We start from the raw sequence: 17,665 nt of genomic DNA, 5'->3' as shown, positions 1-17,665 counted from the left end.
TCTCTGACTGGGCTGAAGGATTCTTGCTGACCAGTGGGAATGGGCCCTTTACAGTAGGAAATACCAGCGCTGTGGGGAACAACCCAAAGACTCTCCTCTCTCATCTGACCCCTGGCAGCTAGCCCCTTCTCAGCATCCCCACCTCTTGGTAGGATGGGAATTCCTTACTTTGTCCCCTGGGTTTCTGCAAGGTGGGCAGGGCACGCCAAGAGAGGAAAGAAATGAGAGAGGAGGAAGAGCGAAAGCAAGAAAGGAAGCATAAGAAGAAAGGAGACACGGGGCAGTAAAGAGAGGAGAGGGGAGAATGGGCAGGGGCAGGAGAGAGCGGAATGGTCTTTGCAGCACAGTGCCTCCCGTAATACCATCATCATTGTCTTGCCTGAGCACATGTGCAAGGATTCCATCTACTCATTATACAGCATGGAAATGGAACACGTTTGTTTCTATCTGCCTCATCGGAAATCTTGGCAGATGCTGTCCGAAAGTGCGTACTGCTTCGGAGATGTGATCTTTCAACAGCGCATACTGTACTTTTTTGATTGGGGTTGGAAAAGACAGGAAGAGGGAGCTGATTGTGTTTTTGTTTTGTTTTGTTTTTTAATTTTGAAATTACTCTCTCCAAGGAGGCTTTTCCTTAGACCACACGGAGCTCCTCTGACTAGCCAGGATGGCACAACCAGGGGTCTGGGGCTGGCCAGCAGGCTTAGGGCCACCCTAAAGCCCTGTGCCAAGGGCCCATTCCTTTGAAATAGCCCCCTCTGTACAGGGTTCAGGGCTCCCCCTTCATGGCTCTCACCTCCCCTTAGTCCAGCATTATTCTGAGCTTCCACTCTCCTCCACTGCACTTCAGCCTCGACCTCCGTGTCCCTGTCTCGCCTGAAGACATCTGAAGTGGGTGGTTCAAGCAAAGAGCATTTTGTTCCAAGCTGAACGAGGCTCAGGGAGACCGGTAGTGCCAGAGACAGGAGTGGGCACCATTCGTCACTAAACTAAAGCCTCGCAGTGTGCAAGTTCCCCACGACAAACACCACCTTTCCCTGGGAAGACAGCCAAGACCTGGAGCCCTGCGTAGGAAATCCCCAGTGAGAGGCCCTTCCTGAGCGCCACAGAAAATGGTTCTTTTCATCGACTGAGTCCCCTTCCTTTCTAGCGTACAGGCCCACATCACATCCCCCTTCCTGGCCTTCTACACTCTGCTCACATGCCAAGTGCCCCACCCCGGCGCCTCATGGCTCCTGTGTCCCTTCCCTTTCCCCTCCACGCTCACTGGGCTCCCCCAGCCCTCGCAAAGCCTCCTCCTTCCCCCAGTAGGGCTGCCGCCTCTCCCTCCATCCAGCAAGCACTCTGTGCCCCCACGTGAAACTGTTCCGTGCCATGTCCTCACATCTCCAGAGGCTCCTCTCGGGTTGAACAGAAATGGTTTGTTGACTTTACCAGATTAGCAAGGGGAGCAAATTCCACAGATGCCTCTGTCCCTCAGTCTCAAAGTTCAGACCTCCAGCTTGATAGCAGGAGGAGGTGATGCGGGCAGCCTGAGAGTGCATGAAAGAATGACAGCTAACAGTCCCTCTTCATGGGGTAGTTGCTAGCCGGCAGGCAAAGGTCGACACCTCTCACAGCCTCTTAATGTAATCTTCAAGACAATCCTCTCTCTATTCCTAGCCCTGCTTTACAGAGGAGGAACAAGATGGCACGTGAGGCTAGGGAGAGGCAGACCCGGCGTGTACCTGGGAGATGGCACTCCTGCGCCCCTGGGATTACCTCTCCCAACATGCACTGCCGGGAGCAGGAGACTTGGATTCCAGCCTCCTCCTGCCACTGCTCAGGTGGGTCACTTCGGGCCCGCCACATTCATTTTCCAAATGTCCTTCTCCTGATCGGAAAAATTACGGGAAGGAGGTGATTTCCTGGGGCACTTCCATACAGTGACACTGATTCTTTTGCTCATTATAAAGGCACTCAGAGAGATCCCCAAGCTTCCAGGACTCAAGACCAGCCCCAGGTAAAGGGATGAAGTAGCTGTTCTTTGAATGCGTCCCCATCTGGAACAGGGTGAACATACGGTCCAGCGTGAGGCAGCCATTCAGTCCAACTCTCTTGGGCAAGAGGGCGTGATCCCTCACGCTTTGACATGAGATGGAGTCATAAACACTGTTGTAGATAGCAGGGGCCATATGATCCCAGATGTCCTGCACCCCTGCCAGGGTCCTCTCGGTGACTGCCCTTTACCTGCACTCTAGCACACTCTCACCTTCCCATCTTGACCTCTAGCCTTTCCTAGAGACTCATGCGTACCTCCCCTGCCAATTTTGACTGAGCGGACAGCATGTTACGAGTTCATCCTTACCACTGGCGGAAGATTTGCAGCGCCATATTCCGTCAATTGGAAGATGCACTCTTTTAATCTCATTTTAACATCTTATTCATTTAACATTAATCCTAAAACCAATGGCACATCATCGTTTACTTGGCAGCACTTTTTCTTTTATGGTGGCTCACAAAATCGTGGTGTATCTTACAACTGAAGGCCTCTTCGTTTTGATGAAGTGTGGTAAGTAGCATTTTCCAGGTCCGAGCTCTAGAAGCTCAGCCAGAGGGTGATGACCTGGGTGCCGGTTCTCTGAGGCTTCTCCCTCCCAATTAGGACTGGGTCCAGTATAACGGAGGTGATCTCCCAAGGACTTACAGGGCCCTCTAGTTGTAGCCATGGGTGATATGTAAAATGTTTAATGACCAGACCAATCTGACAGAAGACAGCTGAAAACATCTGGCACGTCTGTCCAGGCGCTTACCCACTCCCCACCCTGGAAATAGTAGTCCTTGCTGTTGGCTCCAAGCCTGCCGCCATCTTCCCTCCTGCCTAATTTTATGGACACTTGCCAGCACTCTCGGGGAACTTGGCCTATCACCCAACCCCAGCGGACAATCCCTAAGTGGACGAAGTCAGGCCTGGTTATCCCAGTCTCCTTTGCTTTTATTGTTTTTAGGAGTGGGCATGTGTATTAATTTACTATTACCGCCATAACAAATGACTAGAACTTGAGCTTAAAACCACATAAAGGTATTATCTTGTGTTTGTGTAGGTCAGAAGTCGGGTACAAGTCTCACTGGGATAAAAATCAAGGTGTCTGCATGGCTGAGTTCCTTCCTGGAGGCTCTAGGGGAGAACTGGTTTCCTTGTTCTTTCTCAGGGATTGGCAGAATTTAGTTTCCTACTCTATGATTGAGGTCCCTGGCTGTCAGTTAGGGACCTCTATTAGAGTCGAGACACTCCTTTCCAGTTCTTACACATAGCCCCTTCCACATCGGGACCAGTGACAAATTCTCCTCACACTGCCATCTCTGTCCCCCAGCTGGGCTTGTGCGATTAGACTGGGCACCCCAGATAATCCAGGAGAGCCTCCCCATCTCAAGTCCCTGTGGCCATGTAAGGTGTTAATCACATCTGCAAAGTCCCTGTGACCATGTAAGGTCACATATTCACAGGCTCCAGGGGACAAGAGAGCGAGCATCTTTGGAGGCCATGGTTCTGTCGGCCAAAGTATGTGACCCACTCTGGCTGAAGAGCTATAAATGGGTATCTGCTGGGCATTGGGGGATATTGCTCCTTGATAAATAGACGGACTTTGAGGAGTCCTGCCCTGCTCCTACCTACTTTGAGATGCTATGAGCTGTGGCACCTAGCTTACCAGCATTAGGCATCAACACCAAGAATAAAAGCTAACACACTGAGAAAAGCAGTGAGAATATCAGAGTGAAAAGAAAAAGCTTGCCTTTTGATGACAACATGGAGCCGCTGAAACAGCCTAGATCTCCTGCCTTCTCCTGTTGACACCTCTTTAAGGGCTGGGCAAGGCTCCCATATTTCTGGTTATGGCTGGGGATTAGTCTTGGAAGAATAGATCTCCCATAGTCCATAACGCTGCCTGCCAGGTTGTACCTCCTGGCTGAGATGATGGGCTGAATTATGCCTGAACTTGAGGTGCCCTCTAAACTTGATGGCTTGGATCGCTGGCTGCCCTCGTGGCGGGTCTGTCTTCCAGCCCTGTACCATCCAGGCTTAGCTTTTCCCTCCCTGTTAATCTGCATGTCCAGGGTCACACCATACCTACATTCCGCCCATCTTGGTGTTTCTGGTGTATCTTAATAGCCAGATACACGAGGCTGCTGGCCAGTCCCTGACAAGCCCTTTCACTTTTATGCTTCTGTGTCATTCTTCCTGCTGTTCCATCAATCAGAAATGCCCTTTCTATATCCTTATATCTTTACCATTATATCCTTGCAACAATCTTGGGAGGAGGTGCTGTTACTCCCATCTGGCAAATGATTCAAAACACCAGGTAACTTATTTAAGGGGACCTGGCCAGTAAGTGGCAGAACTGGGGTGCCCCTGTAGGTCTCACCGACTTGAAACCCCATGTCCGTTTAGCATTTTAGAGGAGACACTGCCCAACTGAAGTCTTGAAGGATTTGTCTCCCTCACTACATTCTAAGCATCTTGAGCACAGAGGGTGAGTCATTCTTTAGTGGCCCCCAGCATCAGTGGTGTGCTAGTCAAGGTTAACAACTGGCTCTGGGAGAGGGTTGGTGTGGGGGGCGGGGGAAGAGGGGGGAAGCCCTGATTTGTACTTTTTCCCATGGGTTAAATTAATTTTTTTTAAGATCTTATTTATTTATTTGAGAGAGAGAGAGCAACAGAGATATCAAGAGAGAGAGTGAGAAGCAGGCTCCCAGCCAAGGAGCCGCAGGGAGCCTGACACGGGGCTCGATCCCAGGACCCTGAGATCACGACCTGAGCCAAAGGCAGACGCTCAACTGACTGAGCCACCCAGGCGCCCCTCCCATGGGGTAAATTCTCCCATCATGGCTGATTTCAAGCTCCCAATGTGACATTACTGAACAAGGAGTTAGGAGAGATGTGTAGAAACACACCATCATATGATATTTCCACCATACAGATACAGTAGATGTGAATAACCTCAAAAGGACAAAAAATAGTAAAAAGTAGTAAAATAAGTAGGGACTTTTGATTAGTTATTACCTTTGTTTTAAATCTAATTTATTCTATTTTAATTTTATGTAACTTAACCTTTAATAATTATTGTGTTTCATGATCAGCTTGCAAATTTCCTGAAAGCTTAATAAATCGGTTTGCAACTGGTTTGAGCTGGTTCTGGCACACCACTGCTAGGGTCGAGTACAAGGATTTGCTTTTTTTTTTTTTTTAAGATTCATTTATTCGTTTAAGAGAGAGAGAATGCGGGGGCGCCTGGGTGGCTCAGTCGTTAAGCATCTGCCTTCGGCTCAGGTCGTGATCCCAGGGTCCTGGGATTGAGCCCCACATCGGGCTCCCTGCTCCTCGGGGGGCCTGCTTCTCCCTCTCCCACTCCCCCCTGCTTGTGTTCCCTCTCTCGCTGTGTCTCTCGCTGTCAAATAAATAAAATCTTTAAAAAAAAAAAAAGAGAGAGAGAGAATGAGGAGGGGGACAGAGGGAGAGGGAGAGAGGGAGAGAATCTTCAGCAGACTCCCTGCTGAGCACGGAGCCTGACCCGGGGCTCAATCTCATGACCTGAGACCATGACCTGAGCGGAAATCGAAAGTCAGACATGCAACAGACTGAGCCACCCAGGTGCCCCAGATTTGCCTTTAATAGGCACTGGAGGGTGCCTGGGTGGCTCAGTTGGTTAAGCGACTGCCTTCGGCTCAGGTCATGATCCTGGAGTGCCGGAATCGAGTCCCGCATCGGGCTCCCTGCTCAGCAGGGAGTCTGCTTCTTCCTCTGACCCTCCGGACCCTCCCCCCTCTCATGTGCTCTCTCTCTCAGTCTCTCTCTCTCAAATAAATAAATAAAATCTTTTACAAAAAAATAGGCACTGGAATGGTGGTGAGGATGCTAATAAAAAGAACATGAATATGATCTCACTGATACGAGGAATTCTTAATCTCAGGAAACAAACTGAGGGTTGCTAGAGTGGTGGGGGGTGGGAGGGATGGGGTGGCTGGGTGATAGACATTGGGGAGGGTATGTGCTATGGTGAGCGCTGTGAATTGTGTAAGACTGTTGAATCACAGACCTGTACCTCTGAAACAAATAATACATTATATGTTAAAAAAAAAAAAAAAAAGAAGATAACAGGAAGGGAAAAATGAAGGGGAGAAATCGGAGGGGGAGACGAACCATGAGAGACTATGGACTCTGAGAAACAAACTGAGGGTTCTAGAGGGGAGGAGGGTGGGGGGATGGGTTAGCCCGGTGATGGGTATTAAGGCGGGCAGGTATTGAATGGAGCACTGGGTGTTATATGCAAACAATGAATCATGGAACACTACATCAAAAACTAATGATGTAATGTATGGTGATTAACATAACATAATAAAACAAAAACAAAGAAATGCACATAAAAAAAAGAACATGAGTATCCATTAATGAGTTTTGAAGAGTCTGATAACTCAGTCTTCAATATCCTTTCCTGTGTTTGAGAATTTCTTAGTTCCATTGCTCAGACTTCACTGAAAGCCCAGCAAATAAAAACTAGCTGACAGGAGGGACCAAAGAATAGCCAAGGCTCCCACTAAGGGCTGTGAATCCTGAACTCTGCCCAGTGTCAGGGTGGGCCCCTATGACTGCTTCCAGTTCCAAAGGGTCCATGTGGACGGGGCTTGAGGAAGCCTCTGGAGCTCTGTCTTCTCTCTTCACCTCCCCCGACCACGCCCACAACCAGAGACCTGGTGGGGTGCGCGGGGTGGGGGGGAGCACCAAATCAAATTAGCACTCAGTTACATTCAAGAAAGGACAGCCTCCCAGGAAGTAGGGAGCCTAGAAAGAAAAACTACATTGCAGCCTCCCAAGAAGTCCTGCCTCTCACTGTCTTAAACTTTTGTCATGGGTGCTGTGCTGATGTCACGGGAAACTGGAGGGAGCGGGACAGCTGGTGAATCAGCACTCAGCACTCTCCTCCTCCTGGCGCAGGGATTGCTCCATATATGGACTCGGGCTCAACAAGGCAGTCCCACTGATTTGCATTGGAGCTCCCTTAAAACTGCATTTTGGGATTAGGTCATTGTTAGCAGGAAAAGGGAGACCCCAGAAAGGTTGGTCAGCATGAAGAAATTGGGCCAATTGTGGTCTGGCAAGGGAAAGCTGAGAAGAGGGGGCAGCCCCATCCAGTCACACAGCTCTGGGGAAATGAAGGCCAGAGCCTGAGAAAGCAGTGGGAGTGACTCTGAGCGGTGGTTGCAAGGGGAGGGATTGGGCAGAGGACCAGCCCATTCCTGCAGACCGCATTCTGCCCCTGGCTGGCCTGGGGCTGCCGGAGCTTTATCCTGAGGCTGATTCCCACAAGGGGAAGAGCTCCAAAATTTCAGATATGAGAGACAGTTCCCCTGCCTGTGAGTGAAGGCGGTTATGAGGCTGCTGAACGTCCAGGAGCCCCACTGGTCCGGTGAGGGACAGACCAGGCTCTGAGTTATCCTGAAGTCGAGATGGGTTCACCCAGGTAGAACACAGCTTGTTAACCTCCAGCCCCCATTCCATCCATCCAGACCAGGGCAGCCCAGTGTGACGCAGCCAGGCTGTGGGAACGCAGGGAAACAGGAGAGGAAAACGAGGTTGGGTAGTGATCTGGGAAAGTGGCTTTTAATAGATGGCCAATAAATTGGTAAATAAATCCAACTGGTAAAGATTAACTAACTTTTGTCGTTGTTTCCGCAATCTGTTTGCTTTAACTTTTTTTTTTTAAGGACCAGCTTAAATTATTTCATGATGCTTCTCTCTCCGTATACCCCCCTGATTTTGTTCAAAAGACCAGAACCGTGGAATCGTTGTGAGAAGGAACTACTCCATATGCAAAACACAGACAAATCTCACGAACGTAATGTGGAGTGAAAGAGGGCAGACACAAAAGAGTACTGTGAAATCCCATTTATATCAAGCTCGGAAACAGGCAACACCAATCTGCGATGTTAGGAATCGGGATAGTGGTTCCTTTGTTGTCATTAGCAACTGGGAGGGGCAAGAAGGCTTCAGGGGTGACAGCGACGTACTAATTCTTTGTCTGGGTGCCACTTACATGGCTGTAGACACACTGAGCTGTCCGCTGATGGACGCATTTCTGTATGCATGTTATATTTCAATCAAGTTTCCTTGAAAAAGAACCAGAATGTAATCTTTGAAAGAAGTGGTGACAGGTAGAGTAAATTCCTGTGTGCCAACCAAAAGGAAGCCTCTGAGGGTTGGTTGACAGAATGGCACCCCCCACCCCCAGGGCAAAGAGTCAGAAGACTTGATTTCCAATTGCACTCTGTTATCCGCTGCTGGAAGGCTCTAGGAAACTTAGCTCCCCTGCTCTTCACTTTCTCTGCTGCAGAACAAAATGGGTTGGAATGGATTGCATGGTCTCAGAGAGAAGATTCCTCTTTCTTACCTGTTCCAGTGGAGATGGAATAGGATTTCATGTTCATTTTGCCTCTCACGTGATCTTCTTATAGAGGAATGATCTTCAAGCTTGGTGAGCTCACAGATCGATTTTTACACTGTCAAAACGTGCACACACACGTGCGCGCACACACCCACACGTGCACACCTAGGGGTATGTGGCCCCCCTCAGTACCCTTTTGCTCATCACCAGCCTCAACTTTCCCATGCATCTCCTTCTTCATCTTCATCTCCATGTTCCTTGATCTGTATTCCTTTCCTAGGGCCACCATACAATGTACCACCGATGGGATGGCTTAGAACAACAGAAAATTTTTGTCTCACAATGATGGAGGTAGAAGTCCAAAATCAAGGTGTTGGCAGAGCTGTGCTACCTCCGAAGGCACTGAAGGAATTTTCCGTGTCTCTCTCCGAGCTTCTGATAGCCTCCAGCGTTCCTTGGCTTGGAGATGATCACTCTAATCCTCTGTGTTCATGTGGCGTTCTCCTGTGACTTCCCCAACACGATCTTCCCTCTGTGCTTGTCTGTGTCCGTGTGACACCAGTCCTGTTGGGTTAGGGCCCACCTGAGTGACCTCATTTTAACTCAATGACCCTATTTCCAAATAAGGTCACTTTCTGAGGTACTAGGGGCTAGGACTTCAACATATATTTTGGGCGGGGTGGGGACACTATTCAACTCATAACAGCCGGTGATTAAAAGGCTTCAGGAAAACCTCAAGTAGCCCCCCCAACTCCATGTCCTGCCAGGAAAGGTTAAGGATCCCAGGTGAAGACCAAATACCAAGAGACTTGGATAAATAGTGAGACCATTCTATGTTTGTACAGAGCTTCCCACTCCCAAAGCACTTGCATAATTATTAAACCATTTGATTTTTCTTATTTTTAATCTTTTTTTTTTTTTTAATTTTACTTATTTATTTGTCAGAGAGAGAGAGAGCACAAGCAGGGGGAGCAGCAGGTAGAGGGAGAAGAAGACTCCCCGCTGAGCAGGGAACCCGACACAGGGCTCGATCCCAGGATCCTGGGATCATGACCTGAGCCAAAGGCAGACACTTTACCGACTGAGCCACCCAGGCGCCCCATAAACCATGTGATTTCTCACACTAAGAAAGGCAGAGATGCAGGATTTGGGGCCAGACTGCTTGGGTTGGAACCTCAGCTCCATCTGTTTTAGCTGCTTAACCCTGGGCTCACAGCCTCTATACTTCAGTTTTCTATCTGTCAAAAAGGGATGTGGTAAGAATCAAGTGAATTAGCATAAGCACTTACAACACCGCCTGGTACGCAGTTAGCATCGATAAATGTTATCTACAAGAACAAAGAGCCAGATAGTGTCACCTGCATCTTACAGCTGAAGAACCTGGGGCACACAAGGCTAATTCAAAGCAGATCAGAACTGAAACTCTCGGGCTTTCTGGGATACAGTACTGACTCGTTAGGTTATCTGGCATGACGGACTGTCCATTTTTAGGTAAAAATAACAATGACAGCTACCTTTTACTGAGCACTTACTAAGCGCCAGGCACTGTGCTAAGCACTTTATATTCAGCATCTCATTTAATCCTCTTAATGACCTATGAGGCAGGTATTGTCCCCATTTTAAAAAGGTGCAAGTTGAGGCCTAAAATTTCAGGAAGCCAAGTTGGGTCACCCAGCTAGTGATGAAGAGCCAGGATTTGGATGCCAGTCTCTGCAATACCAGGGCCTGAGTTTCTGATCACTTGTGCTCCATAACCTCCGGAAAGAAAACCAGCGTACTTGCTGGCTTTATACGCAAGCAGGGGTTGCCAGGATGAACAGGGTGATGTGGGTAAGTTCCCCAAGGGTCAAGAAGAAGCCTCTCTTAACCATCCTTCCCCCTACCCCCTGCTGCTTCAGGGACTGCACCCCAATAAGTGTCCCAGATCCTCCCAAGGAAGAGTTTTCAGATCAGTCCCCAGGAAGCCGGGCCTCGGAGTGGAGAGGCACCAGAGGAGAGCTGGACGGCCAAGCCAGAGGGATTGTCAGATGCTGCCAAAAAGACAGAGGAGCCCCCAGGGCCAGAACCAGAGGGAGCCGTGGTGCCCAGCCCCAAAGGCTTTACGACTCTCTCAAGTCTGTGAAGACAGAGGGGAACAACTTGACCGAGAACCCCAGGTGCTTCCAGTCCGAGAAGGGGGAGTACCGCTCCTCCCAGATGGTTCAGATGGCTGCCCGGGGACACCTGCCTGGTTTAGGGAGGCCTAATGAAGGCAGCCCTTCAGAGGGCTCTGCCCGGGCGGGTCCTTCATCCATCCCGAGGCCCACACATGGCTGTGGCTGGCAGCCCAGACAGACACGACTGTTTTGGCATCTGTCATCTCTTTTTCTCCCTCTATGGGCGGCACCACTGTACTCAGAGTCCTTGATCCCAGCTAGCCTGATAGCGTCCTCAGGATCCAAGCGCTCGGCCTGTGCCTCCTGGGGCCCCCTGGTGGACTAGCAAAGGTTCAATGTATCATTTGAGTCCTTAAATAAGGCAGGTGTGGTTGCGAAGAAGGGGGAGGAGGACGAGGAGGAGGGAAAAAAAATCATTGTGCATTTTTCCCCCAACCGAATTTAAAGGGCTCTGTTGTGAATTTCTCTCTTGTCCCCGACTGAGGTGAATGATTTGCTATGACTGCAGGAGTCACAAACACAACAGCTGTGACCCCGGAATGGACTTTGGTGGGCGGGGGGGGGGGGGGGGGGTGGCGCGGGGGGGAGGCAAAGTAGAGGGCTGGCCTCTTCCCTTGACCTTCCATTTGGAGCACCCCCCAACTCTCAGGGCCTTTAGAAAGTAACACATTTAGAGTTTTCCCAAAAGAACGTGAGCTGTGGCCTGAGGAAAAGGTGTTTACTCCCATGCAGGTGGGATTTTTATTGCTGGTTTCAACATCAAGGAGGTGTGAACGTTATGGACAAATCCTGACAATCAATACCACCTGAGGAAGGCCAGAAAGGGGGCCCACAGGCCAGGGCTTCTCAGACTTGAGGTGCACGGCTCGGAAGCCCCTGGGGATCTCAGGAAAATGCAGATTCTCAAGCAGGAGGACTGGCGTGGGGCACCAAGAGTCTGTGTTCCCAGCATGCCCCTGCTGCTTGCCCTGAGACCACTCCGGACTGAGAAATAACTCCACTCCTTTTCTTGGCAGTCCCCTGCATACACACCTCCCCTCACCAAAAACAAAATAAAACAGAACAGGCAAACTGCATTGCCTGGAAGTATCTTACATAATCCCAGGTAGTTGGGAAGGGACTGCCATACCATATTTAGAATTTTAATATGCTCCCTCTCTGGCCAAGAATGGGCTTATTCTGGATCAGGTCAGAGGGTTGGGCAAAGGATGAAGAAAATTCCGTGGAAGCTTGGGCACTCTTATAGAACAAGCAGAAACAACGGTATCACAACCACTGTTTTTGTTCTGAAATATATTCTAAGTGTGGCTTTGACTGATATGCATAAAAATACCAGAAAACATAATTAAAGGCAAATTTTAGCTGTTCTTTGTGTTTTTCTGTATTGCCCAAATTTTCTACAAACCAACCTATATTGCTTTTTTTTTTTTTTTTTTGAAGGCTAAACTTGAAACATCCTGTGCCGTCAAAGTTTCTAGGCCTTTTCCCCAGTGCTAGGAACCAGAATGGAATCTGATACTGTACATACAGGTGCATTCTGCAGATAACTAAACCTTTGCGGTGGGGGAGGACAAGAATCTTCTGGTGCTTAGGAGACCAAGCGGGCAGGGCAAGGCATCAGTGAACCCTGATTTAGCATGGGAAGGAGCAGAGAGAAGGCTTATGAGGAGAACCCAGTCTCTGCCTCCTGAGGTCATGCTGACCGCTTGCTGGCCCAAGGGCTGATTTATTTTAGTTTCTGTGGCTTTGAGCAAGGCCAATTTGCACAAATGATGGTCTGGCATCTTGATCCGTGTTTACAAATCAATGCACAGACTACCTAAATCAATGAACTGTGATCTTGTGCATTTTATAGATGAGAAAAAAACCAAGTTGGGTGGGGGAAGGTTGCAGAGGGTGGAAGTAATCACGGAAATGGAAACTTCATAACTCCATTTCCCATCGCATGGCATTTCCTTTCAATCAGGGATTCCCAATCTTCAGAACTGCTAGGGCAGCATGACTCTGGATAAACACAGTCCTCCCTTATCAGCACCAGGCTTTCTATACAGTGGGTGCTCGGTTTTTGAATACACTAATGTTTCTTTCATAATGGTCTGAGCAAAGAGCACAGAGCAATTTTAGGAAATGGCCATCTTTTCCCACTGGTAGCAATAAGCTTTGCAAAGAGGTTTGCACAGGTAATCACCCAAAAGCTATCTGTTAAATGGAATAAAAGATTATGGAAGCAACAAGATTTAAGAGGACTGAAATAACAAAACAGATTTCTAAGAAACGGGAAAGGGGAGGGCTCTAAATGTAGCAATATTCTTTTCTATTTAAACATGTAAGATGGCTTTATGGTTTCAAGCATGTGATATCTAATGTTTGAGGAGATAAAATTCCAGGAGGGCCCATTCCTTGATCTCTCTACCCACTGTTCAGGAGTGAAGACTGGCCTTCTGTTGGTATCTTGGCTGATCTTTCAGCTGCTTTGTGCCAGTCCCACTCAGTTTTGAATATTCTTTATCCTTCATGCTTGGGCTGCAAAGGTAAATATAAGGAACATTTTGCTTTTTGTCTCCAGTCTTTACTCCTCTAGGTCCTTTATTCCCTTGACCATGACCTTTCCCATCAGATGTCCAGTATTTCCATGGTTTCTCTAGAAAAAAGGGAAAACTCCTTTATAGAGAGGTACAAACAACTGGTAACAATTTAGAGTAGCACAGATAGGTTCTATCCTAGGCCAAACCAAGAACAGACAAAATTTGTTCCTTAAGGATCTCCTTGACTATTTTTGATCCTCTGTTTTCAGTGTCAAGATGTCCCTGGCTTCAACAGCATCTTTCTGAGACTCTCTATCAGCTGAGGAAAGGCTCCCTATCTGCAACCTTGCCCTGACTCCTATATTTCTCCCCTCCTCACCATCCACCAAAACGTACCCAACCTGTCCCAGCCTTCCCTGTCTTCATCATAAATTGACCAAATGTACCAACAGGTCCCCTTAATAGTAAGAATAGGGGACAAGTGCATTGGTGAGATGGTAGACCAACCCTGCCTTTTGGCCCAGGGGCCCAATAAAGGTCGATGACAGATGAGTTAAGCTGTGGCCTAGGTGGTCTTGTCTTGATTCCAAAGCACCTTCCGCCAGCCCTATGGGCATTGGTGACTCACCCGAAGTCTTGGAGGACCAAATTGCTCCCTAAGTAAAGCAGATAAGATGAAAACACAAAGTGGTATTTGCTGGGGTAGATCATTGCCCTTTCAGTGTGTTTGCATTGTCTACTTCTGATCCAAGGTCTCTGGCTGAGCAAATTGCTGCGTGACCAATTAAATTTCCGCTGCAGTGGGTTCGGCACATGCCCAAAGCTTCTGTCGTAACAAAGTGCCCTCCCTGACTGCCTTGCTAAAGGGAAGTGGGCTTTGCAGCATACATACCATGTGGGAAGAACCAGAAGACCAGATGTGGGGCTCGGCACCCCTCTTCCTGGGCAAGAACCAACCCCGAATCCACAAGTTTGCTCTATCTTCCCACTATTCTACACTGACCTCCAGAATTTTTTTATGAAAAGCAGCTGGGAAGACCGTGGGACACCCTGATTTCTGCGGTGTGCTAACACCAGCCGCTAATGCACACCGTGCTTCATTCATTTGCTGTTGAGGGAACAGGAGCTGGAGTTCTCAGACCCAGGTCACAAAAATATGACCTTGAGAAGGGAACTCTCTGTCAGCAGGAGACAAGTCTGCCATCTTTGTCATACCAGGCTGCAGTGGTGAGTCGGTTGGAGCTGCGAGGCCCCCAGTGGAGACCGTAGGTTTGGGGCTTGGTCAGGAGGGCCACACAACCCCTAGAACTTTCTGGGGGATCTTCCTAAAAAACAGTCACCAAGATCTGACTCATTCGTAGTTCACTGAAGGCTACTGGCAGGAATGGGTCGCTCACTCTAACTGAGGATGCCAGACCGGGGCAACTGGGGAAATCTGTTCCTGGGATGTGTGTCTGTTTGGGGGGGGGGGGGTACCATCGCCTTTCTGATCCGAGAGTAAATGTGATGGACTAAAAAAGACTCTTGGGAGGGTAAAGTACAGGCAAACATAAATGGGACCAGTTTACCTCTTAAATATTTATCAGCCTACACTTACTTATCTTGAGAGGCCATAGAACACAGAGGTGAAACCCACAATCTCTGGCACCAAACAGATCTGGGGTTTGAACTCCAGCTGTACTCACTGGGTGGTCTTGCGCAAGTTACTTAACTTTTCTAGGTCTCACTTCCCTTATCAGTAACATGAGAGATGATCATAATAAAACAGTACCTTACAAATAGAGTTACTATGAAGATTGAATGAGCTAATGCAATCAGAGTGGTAGAACAGAGCATTCTTTACTAAGTGCTCAATATGTGTCAGCTCTAATCTGGGGAACAGGAAAGCTCATCATTTTTTGGTAAAAGTCAGGTTGATTAAGGTGTAATTTATGTGCAATAAAATCTACCACTTTTGGTGTACATTTCTACAAGTTTTAACAAACATATGCAATCAAGTAACCACTACTACAATCGAGATACATCACCCCAAAAAGTTCCTTTGTGCCCCTTTTTCATCAACCCCTCTCCCCAGCCCTAACCCTAGGCAATACTGATCTGTTTGCCGTCCCTATAGTTTTGCCTTTTCCTGAATGCCATATAAATAGAATCATACAATGAGTGGCAGAAAGCTCATCATTTTTAAAGGCTGACACGTATGCAGCATCTAATGAATTTCTAAGTATATTTAAAGAATCAAGTTACAATTATCATTCCAAATCAGATGATATATTTCCTGTTGACTTACAGAAGAGGTATAATATTTCAAAATGCCTCCTGAATTAGTTCCTTTATGGGTAAGTGGATCTTTCTCATATGCTATCTAATCAGTCAAACTTGAGGCTGGAGTTGGCAAGGAGGAGGATATGCCATAAGGAGATCTCATGTATTCCGAAAAGTGAAATAAAAGTTCTTCTTACCTGAATGAATAGTGGGAGGAGGCTCTAGAGTCACTTGAGGCAGGAAGTCAATTAGATGGTTATCCATCTCTCTATTTTAGGGGAAGTCTGGAGAGTTGCAGGGAGTAATGCCAAGGGCAGGGGCATTTTATTTGTTTTGTTTTGTTTAATTTATGGCTTGGACTCTGGGATGAGCTTGCCTTGAAGCCTGTCCTGCGGCAAGCATAGGAGATAGCCACTCCTAAGTAAACTTGGTGGCACAGTGACTGTCTCAGTTCCCATATGGTATGGCGGGGCTCCTGAAGTTCCTTCACGGAGTGAGAGGGAAGAAAGTGGCTGAGTTGAGAATGGCCCACTGTGACAAGGGGAAATGACCCTACAGCAGAGAGCATGGGCTAATCACCTAGACCAGGAGCTAGATAGAAGACAGCTTCGAGGGGTTTAACACTAACAAGAGCCTGGAGAACCAAGGTAGCCAGGAATCACCCCCAAACCCTGGCCAAGAGGCCAGTGGGTGAAGCATACCTACAGTTGACTTAGCTCTATGCAAAGGTCAGGAGGGAAGGCAGCGGGCAATGGTGGGGATCGGAGCATCCAGGGACACTTCTTGGATTCCAAACCTCTCTATTCTAGTCCCATGATAATTCAGTTCAGACATCCCTTCCCACGATCCCATCTTGTGGAAGAACAGGAGAGGGCAAGGACACTGGTAAGACTAAGGCTTTGCCTTCAAGCACTGTTTGAATTGTTGCAGCAGATGAAGGTGACTCAGTGGGCGAGGGCTTCTGAGAAACTCACAGGCTGTTTTCCCAGCCCACTCGAGCATAAGGTGTGCGCCTCTCCAGCCCCAGTACGCTCCCATTACAATTTCACAGCTACTTTATCTTAACTTCTGATCCATTACCTCTTGGCGGTGGCCCCTAGTACCGCAGCTTCAAGACTCTTGGTCTTGGAATATTAGTCAGCCATAAAACAGAATGAAATCTTGCCACTTGCATCCACAGGGATGGATTTAGACAATATAATGCTAAGTGAGATCAGTCAGAGAAAGACAAATACCATATGATTTCACTCACACGTGGAATTTAAGAAATGAAACAAGCAAACAAAAGAAAAAAGAGATAAATCAAAAAGCAGATTCTTAACTATAGAGAACAAGCTGATGGTTGCCAGAGGGGAGATGGGTGGGAGATGGGTGAAGTAGGTGAAGGGGATTAAGTGTCCACTTACCATGATGAGCACTAAGTAACATATAGAATTGTTGAGTCACTATATTGTACACTTGAAACTAATATAACGCTGTATGTTAATTATACTGGAATTTCAAAAGTTTAAAAAATAGAATCTTGCTCTTGCAACTTGTACACAAGCCGGACATTTTAAGGACTAGTGCAATGCATCCCTCTGTAAATAATGATTTTATTTTATTTTTTAAAGATTTATTTATTTTTGAGAGAGCGAGAGCACAGGGGAAGGGACAGGGGGAGAGGATAAAAGAGAATCTCAGGCAGACTCCCCACTGAGCACAGAGGCTGATGTGGAGCTCGATCTCACAACCTGGAGATCATGACCTGAGCCAAAATCAAGAGTCGGAGACTTCGCCAACTGAGCCACCTAGGGGCCCCAATGATGATTTTTTAAAAAGTTTGTAACTCAAATAAGCACTCCGTAACTCATCTTTAAGTTCAAGATTTTACCATTCAGATTTCTTCAAATTTCTCCCTTTCTTTTTGGATACACACAAAGGTACATCGTGCCATTAGATGCATTTATGCATTTCCAGAATGCAAATGTGAGCTTTTTATAATGAGCAATTGTAATGGGATTTGGCTTCTAGGAGAAGATTAAGAAAATGATTATAAATAATAGGAAGAACAAATGCCCTCTATCTGAGAGCAAATAAACTATAAATGTTAGGGCAGGTTACAATGCCTCAGTGATAAAGTAATTAGTAGTTCCTATTGAAACAAGCTTAACCCAAGGGAAATTTCATAACCAGTTATATTTCCCATGCATAACTGGGCAGGAAAAATATGAGATTTAGGAAGGTAGAAAAGGAACTTCTTTGTAGGTCTCCGTTAAAAGTAGACGTTGGAACATGAATGCACTCCAAAGTATATCATTTTTTT

At 47.5% G+C, this 17,665-nt stretch overlaps 1 long non-coding RNA gene across 1 annotated transcript; it reads left to right on the top strand.

The window, feature by feature from the left end:
- The first annotated feature begins 8,093 nt into the window (after window positions 1-8,093).
- LOC144378983 (uncharacterized) lies at window positions 8,094-9,316 on the top strand. Its single transcript, XR_013440947.1, has 2 exons — window positions 8,094-8,507; window positions 8,698-9,316. It is a non-coding gene; the product is annotated as an uncharacterized LOC144378983 (long non-coding RNA).
- The last annotated feature ends 8,349 nt before the right edge of the window (window positions 9,317-17,665 follow it).

This window comes from Halichoerus grypus, chromosome 9, assembly GCF_964656455.1.
Source record: "Halichoerus grypus chromosome 9, mHalGry1.hap1.1, whole genome shotgun sequence".
Taxonomy (NCBI): Eukaryota; Metazoa; Chordata; class Mammalia; order Carnivora; family Phocidae; genus Halichoerus; species Halichoerus grypus.
The sequence above is the reverse complement of the archived record's forward strand: the minus strand, read 5'-3'. Positions and strand labels throughout refer to the sequence as shown.